At 45.0% G+C, this 12203-nt stretch overlaps 1 long non-coding RNA gene across 2 annotated transcripts in view; it reads left to right on the forward strand.

The window, feature by feature from the left end:
• LOC130274050 (uncharacterized) overlaps positions 1 to 12203 on the forward strand; it is a 38077-nt gene that overhangs the window by 3064 nt on the left and 22810 nt on the right. The window contains exon 2 of one of the 2 annotated variants that reach the window (XR_008844220.1): positions 3235 to 3380. The exons of the other annotated variant lie outside the window; for it this stretch is intronic. This is a non-coding gene — a long non-coding RNA (uncharacterized LOC130274050). The remainder of the gene's footprint in view (positions 1 to 3234; positions 3381 to 12203) is intronic. 2 annotated transcript variants of the gene reach the window in all.

Here is a 12203-nt window from a genome sequence, read left to right on the forward strand (position 1 = left end):
CTATTATAAATCTAAAAGGGTTAAACAGATGCATAATATACAAGAGGTTCAAAATGGAGACGTTAAAATCTGCCATCCTCTTAATTCAGAAAAATGCCTGGATGGCAAAAATCGACTTAGATGATGCATATTTCCATCTTCCTATTTACCAGCCTCATCAAAAGTATCTAAGATGTACAGTAAAAATAGACAAAAAAGTTCTTCATTATCAATTCAGAGCCCTGCCCTTCGGAAGGTCCATATACTAAGGGAAGCCCGGCCATGGGTTGAAGATTTCCTACAGCTTGGAGAGTGTCGAGCGCGTCCGAAGAAGGTGTACTTTGGGTGAATAGAAATTTTGTAATATCTACTTTTTGCAAAGACTTTGCCTGACATATTGTGAATCTTTTAACATTTTTTCACTAAAAGCAATTTAAAAAACAAAGTTGTTGTTGGCGTTTTTTAATTTTTGCTATTTGGATTTCCTGTGAGTTGGGAGCCCTCACTTATAAAACGCAAGACACACGCCCAAGTGTGAACAGGTGATTTATACGTATATACTTCTTCAGAATATCCTTGACACCGAGGATATTCACAGTGCCGAGGATATTCACAGTGCCGAGGATACTTTTTAAGGCAAGAGGGGATCACTATAATCCCTTACCTGGACGATCTATTAATCACTGTCAATTCTCATCATCTTCTCTCTCAACTTGTCCACGGTGTCATGCCTTTAAGATCTGGGATGGATAATTCATTTCCAGAAATCGTATCTCACCCCTTCAACAACCAAGAGGTTTTTGGGCTTGATCCTGGACTTTTCTTCCTTCAGAAAATATATCTTCTGTACAGCAGAAAATAAAAGATGTTTTTCGGAAGCAAACTATTACATTGAGGGAAGCCATGTCTCTTCTAGGGTCCATGACGTCTTGTATCCCAGCAGTGACCTGGTGTCAAAGTCACTCCAGAACACTTCAGTCACAAATCCTGAAGACTTGGGACCGTTCTCAGTTCTCTTTGGAGAACAAAATGTTATCTCTCCATGTAAAGAGATCCCTAAAGTGGAGGTTAAAGAAGGAGATCCTTGTTGTTAGGTTTCCTTGGATTCCTCTTCCATCCATTTCTACGACAACAGACGACAGTCTCTGGGGCTGGGGAGCTCTAGTGGGAGATCTTCAGTTATAGGGTCCCTGGTCTCAAGAGATACAGACCTGTTCCTCAAATTATTGAGAGTTGATGGCAGTGTTCAAAGCTTTAAAAGCTTCAAAGATGTTACTAAAGGGTCTTCATGTAAAGGTCTACTCGGACAACACTACAGCAGTTGCCTTTATCAACCATCAGGGTGGAACAAGGCACACGCCTCTGAAGACTCTATCAGAAAGGATTTTTCATTGGGCAGAGCAGAATGTGGCATATCTGTCAGCAGTTCACTTAAAGGGAATAGACAATCCAGAGGCCGATTTTCTAAGTTGTCATGTCCTGGATGCGGGCGAATGGTCTCTGAATTTGCAAGTTTTTCTATCCCTAACTCAGTCTTGGGGTCTTCCAAGAATAGACCTATTTGCAAACCAAAAAAATTGTTTCATCAATTCTTTTCTCTCAACCACAGGGACAATCCAGAGGCAGTGGATGCCCTTCAACAAAACTGGTCGTTCAACCTAGCATACGCATTTCCACCAATTCCATTAATTATGAGAGCTCTTCAGAAGGTGAGACTAGGAAAGGGGAAATTTATCTTCATAGCCCTGCTGTGGCCAAAGAGAAGCTGGTTCAGCCTGCTAAAATATCTCTCTTTAGTGGATCCCATTCTCCTTCCTATTGAGCCAGGGCCCTCTACTGAGCCTGGGCCCTCTGTATCACAAGGACCTGTTAAAGGCCATAAACCTCTATACTCATCCATGTGCCGTTAACTGGGTATGGCGCAGGCTCCCAACTCGGGCATGCGTCATACCGGCCGGCCCCCAGCTGATTCCTGTAGCTGGGTGCCGGCGTCAATAGCAGACATGCGGCGCGGCCGGCTATTAACCCTTTAGATTGCCACTGTCAAAGCTGACAGCGGCGTCTAAAGGTGCCTTCATCCCGTCCCTGGATGTCCAATGGGCGAATCGCCCCCCCGCGGGGGGGTTGGGGGGGACACGATCCACTGCTGAGGTAGCCTGAGCTTACCTCTCCTCCTATGCTGGCTCCTGCACTCAATCGAGTGCAAAGCACACAGATCAATGTGGTTTAATGGAACTAAAAGTGTAAAAAAAAAGTTTAAAAACACACATTAACCCCTTCCTTATTAAAAGTTATGATTTTTCCAGAAGTACGACAAAATCAAACCTTTATAAGTAAGATATCAATTTAATCGGATAGACCTACAAAATAAAGATAAAGTGTAATTTTTACCGAAAAATGTACTGTATAGAAACAGAAGTCCCCAAAATGTACAAAATTGCATTTTGTCATACAATGATTTTTTTCCCGTTTCGCCTTATATTTTTGGGTAAAATGACTGACGTCATTACAAAGTAGTGTAGGTGGTGCAAAAAAAAAAAAGCCCTCATATGGTTTTTTACGTGCAAAATTGAAAGGGTTATAATTTTTAAAAGGTAAGGAGGAAAAAACGAAAGTGCAAAAACAGAAAAACACTTGGTCCTTAAGGGGTTAAAGAATCTCCAGCTGTCAGCTTGTCTATTGAACAGCTTGTGTTAGAACAAAAGGGTCTTTCTAAAAAAGTTAACACCTTTTTGAAGAGTAAAAAAGATTCTACTTCTATTTACAGTACCTTAAACAGTGGAAAAAGTTTTTGTCCTGGTGTGGGTCTTCTCCCCCAGATTTATTTAATTCAGATATTCCTAGGATTTTGGACTTTCTATAGGATGGCTTTGATATTGGCGTATCCTTGAGTACCCTAAAAGTACAAAAGGCAGCCTTGCGCTGCTGCTTCGATGTATGCATTGCAAAACATAAGTGGATCATAAAGTTTTTTCCAGCAGCTTCCAGATTAAACCCGAAGATCTCTAATGTTATTTCACCTTGGGATTTAAACCTTGTTCTATCATCCCTGACTGGAAAGCCTTTTGAACCTCAATCCTCTATCAAGTTTCTTACTTAGAGAAATGTATTTCTCGTGGCTATTACATCAGCCAGAAGAGTGAGTGAGATACAAGCATTAGCTATTGAAAGTCCTTACCTTGCAGTATTGGATGATAAAATAATCTTAAAACACAATCCTGCTTTCCTCACGAAAGTTGTTTAAAATTTTCACAGGTCTCAGGACATCATTCTTCCTTCATTCTGTAACAACTCCGAGAATAAGAAAGAAGAAGAGTTTCATAAATTGGATGTAAGAAGAGTAGTCTTGCATTATTTGGAGGTTACCGAGTCTTGGAGGATATGTCAAGGCCCAAATAAGGGTAAGAAGGCATCAAAAAATTCAATTTCTAGATTGTTCAAGTCTGCGATCAGTGAATCCTACACCTCTGCGGGTCAAGATTTTCCAGTGGGTATCAGAGCTCATTCAACTTGGGCCATTTCAGTTTCCTGGGCTGAGAAAGCTTCTGCTTCGCTGGAACAGATTTGCAGAGCGGCAACATGGTCTTCTCCGCACACTTTTTTCAAGCATTATAAGCTGGATGTGGCCTCTTCTCAGGACCTTGGATTTGGTTGTAAGGTGCTACAGGCACCAGAGGTACTGGCTGGTAGTGCTGGGGGACGCTGATCAATATGCTGCCTACCATGCCCGGATCCGCCCCGCCGTTCACCCGTTACCTTCATTCTTCTGGATATGCAAATTAACTGCTAACTGGCAAGGACAGGGTTACAAGGCTCCTTCTGGCACTCTGACGTCAGCGCCGCCCGGCTTATGAATATTCATCCCCTCCCTTCTCAGTGGAGTCCAGTACAGAGCGGGGAGGGGAGGAACAGTTGGAGGGAGGGGATGAATATTCATAAGCTGGGCGGTGCTGACGTCAGAGTGCCAGAAGGAGCCTTGTAACCCCGCCCATTCCAGTTAGCAGCTCATTTGCATATTCACAAGAATGAATATAACGGCGGGCAGACCCAGGCATGATAGGCAGCATATTGATCACCGTCCCCGGCACTACCAGCCAGTACCTCTGGTTAGTGCAGGGGGAGTTTACTGACACTTTTTCTTTAACCTTTCTGTGCTTACTGTTACTATGCAGATATGTGGGGCAATCTCATGTGGTGCTGTTGTGATGGACTCAAGAAAACTGAATTATCAGTAAGTTAAAATTCCGACTTATCAGCAAAAACACAAACAATCTAGATTTTTTCCTGAATCTGATTGTTCCTAAATAATATTCAATATTGATGTATTAAAAAAACAGGTTTACTGCAGAGCAATAAGAGGTGAGAAAATTGATTTGTCATAGTAATTTACAGGAAAATGCTCAAATAAGAAGCTGTCCGAGTAAGAAACCAACTTTAGCCTCTTTACATATTAAATGGTGTTTTTGGTGAGGGAAAGACAGCCATGGTGTGCTTCTGGGTGAGGTTGACATTTTTGAAAGCTTTACCGGGTGTCCTACTAAAGTTGTGTATACAGTGGTTCATCAATTTACTTTAACCTATTGTATCCTGAGACCAAAACTCTATGGCAGTATTTTCCAATCAGTGTGTTTCCAGCGGTGCAAAACTACAACTTTCAGCATGCCCGGACAGCCAAAGGCTGTCCGGGCATGCTGAAAGTTGTAGTTTTGTAACAGCTGGAGACACTGTTTTGAAAACACTGCTCTATGGAAAGCTAGTAATTGGTTCTGAAGCCTAAATATGTCATCCTCAAATACAGATAAGCAAGTCCTTATATATAAAGATGAGAAATATCTGCACTAAGCTATAAAACTCTTTATACATAGAGGACAAGAGCTTCTTCAGGGTTCTGTGCAGTATACACAACGGGGAAGATTTATCGAAACCTAGGTAGCCGAAGAGTGACATAGTTGCCCATAGCAACCCATCAGCTTCTTTCATATTTCAGAAGCCTTTTTAGAAATAAAGAAGCAATCTTATTGGTTGCTATGGGCAACTGCAGCACTCTTCCTCTACACAGGTTTTGATAAATCTTCCCCAGCATACCAGAAAAACCAAATGATGCTGCACTTACCAGGTGTCCAAAGGTGCAGCTCATACTGGCCCAGGAAGTATAGGACATGTAGTACTGCAGTGTATTGTAGACTGGCACTACTAGCCAATGAGTGTATGCACTTTGATAACACAGGTGTTCTACCATTAAAATATCTATTCCAATTGAACAGATCTTCCAGATACGCATACATGCTGCATATCCAGACTGTCGACATTGTATGTTGAGTTTGGTTTCAGAAAAGACTGTTGTATGTTGAAAATATTTTAACCAGAGGCCATTATAATTGGGGGATCACTGTATATTTGCAGAGTACCCAGCCTTGCCCTGTATTCTTACCTAAACCTTGTGGAAGAGGAAAAGCAACAATAACTTTATCGTCCTTATATCCCGATCTCATATCTTGTCCTAATCTCCCATCTTTATATCCCATCCTCACATCTCATCTTTATATCTCGTCCTCATATCCCTTCCTCATATCCAGTCCTCATATCCCATCCTTATATCGCAACTTCATATCCCGTTCTCATATCCTGTCCTCGTATCCCGACCTCATATGCAATCCTCATATCCCGTCCTTTTATCCCATCCTTATATCACGAGCTCATTTCCTGTCCTCATATTCTGACTTCATATCCTGTCCTCATATCCAGACCTCATATCCCGACCTTATATGCCCAACCACATATTCCATCCTCATATCCAGACCTCATATCCTGTCTCCCACACAAACTATTCTCTGCACCTGCCTGCCATTGTTTTATCCCGTCCTCATATCCCATCCTTATGTCCCATCCTCATATCTCGTCTTCATATCCTGTCCTCATATCCCATCTATATGGCCAATTGTGTGTGTGTGTGTGTGTGTGTGAGAAGACGTCATCTGTGCTGGCTATAGCAGCACTGTAATCTACATAGCCAACAGATATCTAGATATTTGGGGAGATTTATCAAAACCTGTGCAGAAGAAAAGTTGACCAGGTGCCCATAGCGACCGATAAGATTGCTTCTTTTATGTTTTAGAGGCCTTCTCAAAAATTAAAGAAGCGATCTGATTGGTTGCTATGGGAACTTTTCCTCTGCACAGGTATTTGATATATCTCTCTCATAGGGCTTATTGCACATTCTACTACTACTATCCTGATTACCATAATATGGGGATAGAGTGGAGACAATGAGACATATATAAAAGCAGCAGGAGCAGCACTTTTTCAACATGTTTACTAGTAGCTAGATATGCAATGTAATGTAATAACAAGTCAGTGTGGTGCACACTGCCGTACAGCCCAGAGTGGACTCTCCTTGGATAGCAGCAGAGAGGAAGTTGGAGTTACCAGCTTAGAGTGTCGACAGGGGGTAGAAAATCCTTCAAGGGCAAATGCAGTAGAGAGTCACATGGACTATGTACAAGTGTAAAGAAAAAGCAGAGTTCTTGCAGAAAACTGTAAAGGCTGCAGAAGTAAAACTAAGCAATACATTTATAAAGACCCATAGGAAGTGTCTTTTGCACCATGATAGCAAAATTAAAAAAAATCTTTTCAAAGGTGTCCTTAGCCTTAAAGATTAAAGGGGTACTCCGCCCCTAGACATCTTATCCCTTATCCAAAGGATAGGTGATAAGATGTTTGGTTGCAGGGGTGTTACGGTGCTGGATGTGGATCCTCTAACCCAGGGGTCCTCAAACTTTTTAAACAGGGGGCCAGTTCACTGTCCCTCAGACCGTTGGAGGGCCGGATAATAGTTAAAAAAAAGAAAAAACTATGAACAAATTCCTATGCACACTTATATATCTTATTAGTGGACTACCTCTTTAAGAGCGCAGCACAGTTCCCCCCACATTAGGTAGGCAGCATAGTCCCCCTCACATTAGGTTGGCAATATAGATTCCCCACATTAAGTTGTAGTTCCCCCTCATTAGGTTGGCAGTATAGTTCCCCCACATTAGGCTGGCAGTATAGTTCCCCCACATTAGTCTGGCAGTATAGTTCCCCCCACATTAGGTTGTAGTCCCCCACATTATGTTGGCAGTATAGTTCCCCCACATTAGGTTGGCAGTATAGTTCCCCCCACATTAGGTTGTAGTTCCCCCACATTAGGTTGGCAGTATAGTTCCCCCACATTAGGTTGTAGTTTCCCCACATTAGGTTGGCAGTATAGTTCCCCCACATTTAGTTGGCAGTATAGTTCCCCCCACATTAGGCTGGCAGTATGTTCCCCCACATTAGGTTGTAGTTCCCCCACATTAGGTTGGCAGTATAGTTCCCCACACTAGGTTGGCAGTATAGTTCCCCCCATTAGGTTGTAGTTCCCCCACATTTAGTTTGCAGTATAGTTCCCCCCACATTAGGTTGTAGTTCCCCCACATTAGGTTGGCAGTATAGTTCCCCCACATTAGGTTGGCAGTATAGTTCCCCTCACATTAGGTTGTAGTTCCCCCACATTAGGTTAACAGTATAGTTCCCCCCACATTAGGTTGGCAGTATAGTTCCCCCACATTTAGTTGGCAGTATAGTTCCCCCCACATTAGGCTGGCATTATGTTCCCCCACATTAGGTTGTAGTTCCCCCACATTAGGTTGTCAGTATAGTTCCCCCCACATTAGGTTGTCAGTATAGTTCCCCCACATTTAGTTAGCAGTATAGCTGCCCCAACTTAGGCTTGCAGTATAGTTTCCCCACATTAGGTTGTAGTTCCCCCACATTAGGTTGGCAGTATAGTTCCCCCACATTAGGTTGGCAGTATAGTCCCCCCCACATTAGGTTGTAGTTCCCCCACATTAGGTTGGCAGTATAGTTCCCCCCACATTAGGTTGTAGTTCCCCCACATTAGGTTAGCAGTATAGTTCCCCCCCACATTAGATTGTAGTTCCCCCACATTGGGTTGGCAGTATAGTTCCCCCACATTTAGTTGGCAGTATAGTTCCCCCACATTAGCCTGGCAGTATGTTCCCTCACAGACATACAGCCTCCAGCCATACAGTGTATGGCTGGAGGCTGTATATCTGTGTACTGCCCCACTTCATCGCTCCGACCACCGGCCATAGCTCCGGGCCATAGCAGTAGGCCATAGCAGTAGGGACCGGAGGAGTGGTGGTTGGAGAACCGAAACTGACGTGCCGCTGGTAACACTTACCAAGCTGGCCAACGCATGTCCTGCTTGCTGCTCCGCTCCCCCGCGCTCCGTTGCTATGGACGCACAAACGGGACGTCAGTGACGTCCCTGCGTGCGCTACCTCTCGGCGGACGGTTTAAAGTAAACGCGGGGCCGCAGATAGTTAACAGGGGCATCCCTGTGTCCTAAAAACATCTTTCAGGACACAGGGATGTCCTTAGGCCGCAGCGGCACAAACACACGGCGGGCCATAGTTTGAGGACCCCTGCTCTAACCTGTGTGGCAGATGACTCGGACTGTATTGGGGAGCGGAATCTAAGGTGCCGCCGGTCTTCACCAGAGCCAACCCAGGTCGTTACCCCCGACACAGCTCAACCACACAGGTAGCTGGATGAGGTACCGGTGGATGAGGCTGAAGCGTAGTCAAAGTTAGCAGGAGGTCAAGGCAGGCGGCAAAGGTGCATATTCAAATAACATAGCAGGAAGGTCTGGATACACGGGTAAGGCAAACAGGCAATAAGGAACGCTTATTCTCAGGCTAGGGGAACTGAAGATCTGGCAGGGAAGTGGGGGAGGAGCTGTCTTAAATAAGGTATGGGATGGACCAGACACCAATTAGTGGTGCACTGGCCCTTTAAATCTAGAGAAGGTGCCACGTGCGCGCCCTAGGTGGCAGGGGCGTGCGTGCAGAGAAGCAGAGAGCCTGGCAGCAGCAGGTAATGAACGGGCCACGATTTGCATGCGGGAGCGCACATGGTCAGGGTGCGGGACCAGAGCACTCGCCATGACAGTATCCCCCTTTTGATCTCCCCCTCTTTTTTGAGGACACGAATTTGTGGATGAGGTCTAAAATGTTGTCCTGCGGCTCCCAAGACATTTCCTCCGGGCCAAATCCTTCCCAATCCACAAGGAAAAAACGTTTACCTCTTATAAATTTGGAATCCAGAATTTCATTGACAATATAAGCATCAGAGGTACCAGTGAGGGGATTAGGAGAGATGTCTTTTTTAGAGAAGCGGTTATAGATGACAGGTTTCAAGAGGGATACATGAAAAGAATTTGGAATTCGGAGAGAGGAAGGCAGATGGAGAGAATAAGCCACGGGATTTCAACGTTTCTTGATCTTAAAAGGACCCAAATAGCGAGGACCCAGCTTATAACAGGGTACCTTAAAGCAGATATATTTGGAAGATAACCATCCGTTCCCAGGAGTGAATTCAGGAGGAGGACATCTTTTCTTGTCCGCCTGCGACTTCATACAGATAGTGGCATATAAAAGGGAGTGACGAGTCTTCTGCCAGATGGAGGCAAAATTTTGCACTTGTTCATCAGCCATGGGAACTCCGGAAGAAGAAGACAAGGGAAGAGGAGGACGAGGATTAATTCCACAAAGACCACAAAGAAGGGTGAGGTCCCAGTGGATTCAGAATCCTTATGGTTGTAAGAAAACTCGGCCCAGGGTAGTAATTCGACCCAGTCATCTTTGCGAGCGGAAACAAAAGGGCAAAGATAGTCTCCCAAGACCTGGTTCACCCTTTTGATTTGTCCATTGGATTATGGGTGGTAACCTGAGGAAAATCCCTTTTTACTTGGAAACGTGAGCAGACAGCCCTCCAGAACTTAGAGACGAACCGGACACCTCGGTCGGAGACAGTATGAGAAGACAATCCATGAAGCCGGAAAATATGGCAAAGGAATAACTTGGCAAGCTGCGGTGCAGATGGTAATCCTGGTAGAGGCACAAAATGAGCCATTTTAGAGAATAGGTCCACTACAAGCCAAATGACCGTATTGTTTTGTATTGTAAAAAGTGACCAAAAATGCACTATTTTGGACTTTGGAATTTTTTTGCGCGCACGCCATTGACCGTGCGGTTTAATTAACAATATATTTTTATTATTCGGACATTTCCACACGCGGCGATACCATATATGTTTATTTTTATTTACACTGTGTTTTTTTATGGGATAAGGGGAGTGATTCAAACTTTTAATAGGGAAGGGGTTAAATGATCTTTATTCACTTTTGTTTTTAACTTTTTTTTGCAGTGTTATAGCTCCCATAGGGACCTATAACACTTCACACACTGATCTATTACATTGATCACTGGTTTCTCATAGGAAACCAGTGATCGATGATTCTGCCGCTTGACTGCTCATGCCTGGATCTCAGGCACTGAGCAGTCATTCGGCGATCGGACAGCGAGGAGGCAGGTAGGGATCCTCCAGCTGTCCTGTAAGCTGTTCGGGATGCCGCGATTTAGCCGCGGCTATCCTGAAAAGCTCCCTGAGCTAACCGGCATGCTTTCACTTTAGACGCGGCGTTCAACTTTGAACGCCGCGTCTAAAGGGTTAATAGCGCGCGGCACCGCCGGGCCCGACCCGCTATGAAGGGTTATAGATCGGGAACGGACACATGACGTATCGGTACGTCATGTGTCCTTAAGGAGATAAAGTCCATAGCAATATCGTCCAGAGCTGCTCTGGAACTGGCAAAGGATGTAGTAGACCACCAGGCTTGGAACCGGGCACAGACAGAACAAGAACAGACAAAATCAACGACATCCTGTTTTAAAGTAGGCCACCAGTACTGTCGGGATGAGCTGCAAGGATTAACTTATTCCGGCATGACCAGCCAGAAGAGAGGAATGACCCCATTTCAGGACTCGGAGTCTTAAACAGGGAGGTACGTTAGTCTTCCCAGGTGCCAAATGCTGTAGACTTGCTGGCGCTGCAGAGATGAGACAATCAGGAGAAATAACATGTTGAGGATGGGATTCCTGGTCTTGTACATCTGAGTATCTAGACAGAGCGTCAGCGCTAAGATTCTTCTCTGCAGGGCAGAAGTGGATAAAGAAATGAAATCTGGAGAAGAACAGAGACCAACGAGCCTGACGTGGGTTTACACGATGGGCAGACTGGAGACAGAGCAAGTTCTTGTGGTCAGAATAGTTAGCGGATGTACAGAGCCTTCCAGGAGGTGACGCCATTCTTCTAAAGCCAACTTTATGGCCAAGAGCTTGCGATCTTCGATGGTATAATTTCTCTCCGCAGGGGAGAAAGTCTTCGAGAAAAATCTGCAGGTTACAGTTCTTCCCTTAGAAGACTTTTGCATTAAGACTGCACCTGCTCCAAATGAAGGAGCATCCACTTCCAAGATGTATGGCTTGCTAGGATCGGGTCTAGATAAAACAGGAGCAGAAACGAAGGCGGACTTTAACTATTTGAAAGCCTCTTCAGCCTCTGGAGTCCAGACCTTTGGATTATCAGTCTTCTTGGTAAGTGAAACGATGGGAGCTACCAAAGTGCAGTAGTGAGGAATAAACTGCCGATGGTAATTGGCAAAGCCGAGAAAACGCTGAATAGCTTTCAAGCCAGTAGGTGACCAATCCAGAACTGCGGACAACTTGTTAGTATCCATTTGAAGACCTTGACTGGTGACAATATACCCCAGAAATGGAAGGCTGTTTTTTTTTTCAAAAGTACATTTCTCAAGTTTAGCATAGAGATGATTGTCAGGGTCTGGACTGGTATGCGGGGAGGACACGGGAGTGGATCCTCTGTGTCAGTGAGGCGATGGCATGGGACGTACCAGGGGAACGGAATCTAAGAGGTTACTGGTTTTCACCAGAGCCCGCCGCAAAGCGGGATGGACTTGCTGCGGCAGGTAACCCCCAGGTCGTTCCACCCGATAGCGACTCAACCTCACTGACAGCTGAGACAGGCGCGGTACACAAGGACAAGTCAAGGCGAGGTCAGACATAGCAGAAGGTCAAGGCAGGCGGCAAGGTTCATAGTCAGGGGCAACAGCAAGGGATCTGGATACACAGGCTAGGGATACACACAAAACGCTTTCTCAGGGCACTAAGGCAACGAGATCCGTCGAGGACAGGAAGGGGGAGTGGGTTTATATGTGTGGGAGTGATTGGGAACAGATTGGGCCAGGCATCAATTAACGGTGCACTGGCCCTCTAAATCTGAGAGACCTGGCGCGCGCGCGCGCCTTAGAGAGCGGGGCCGCG

The sequence above is a fragment of the Hyla sarda genome, chromosome 1 (assembly GCF_029499605.1).
Source record: "Hyla sarda isolate aHylSar1 chromosome 1, aHylSar1.hap1, whole genome shotgun sequence".
NCBI classification, from domain to species: Eukaryota; Metazoa; Chordata; class Amphibia; order Anura; family Hylidae; genus Hyla; species Hyla sarda.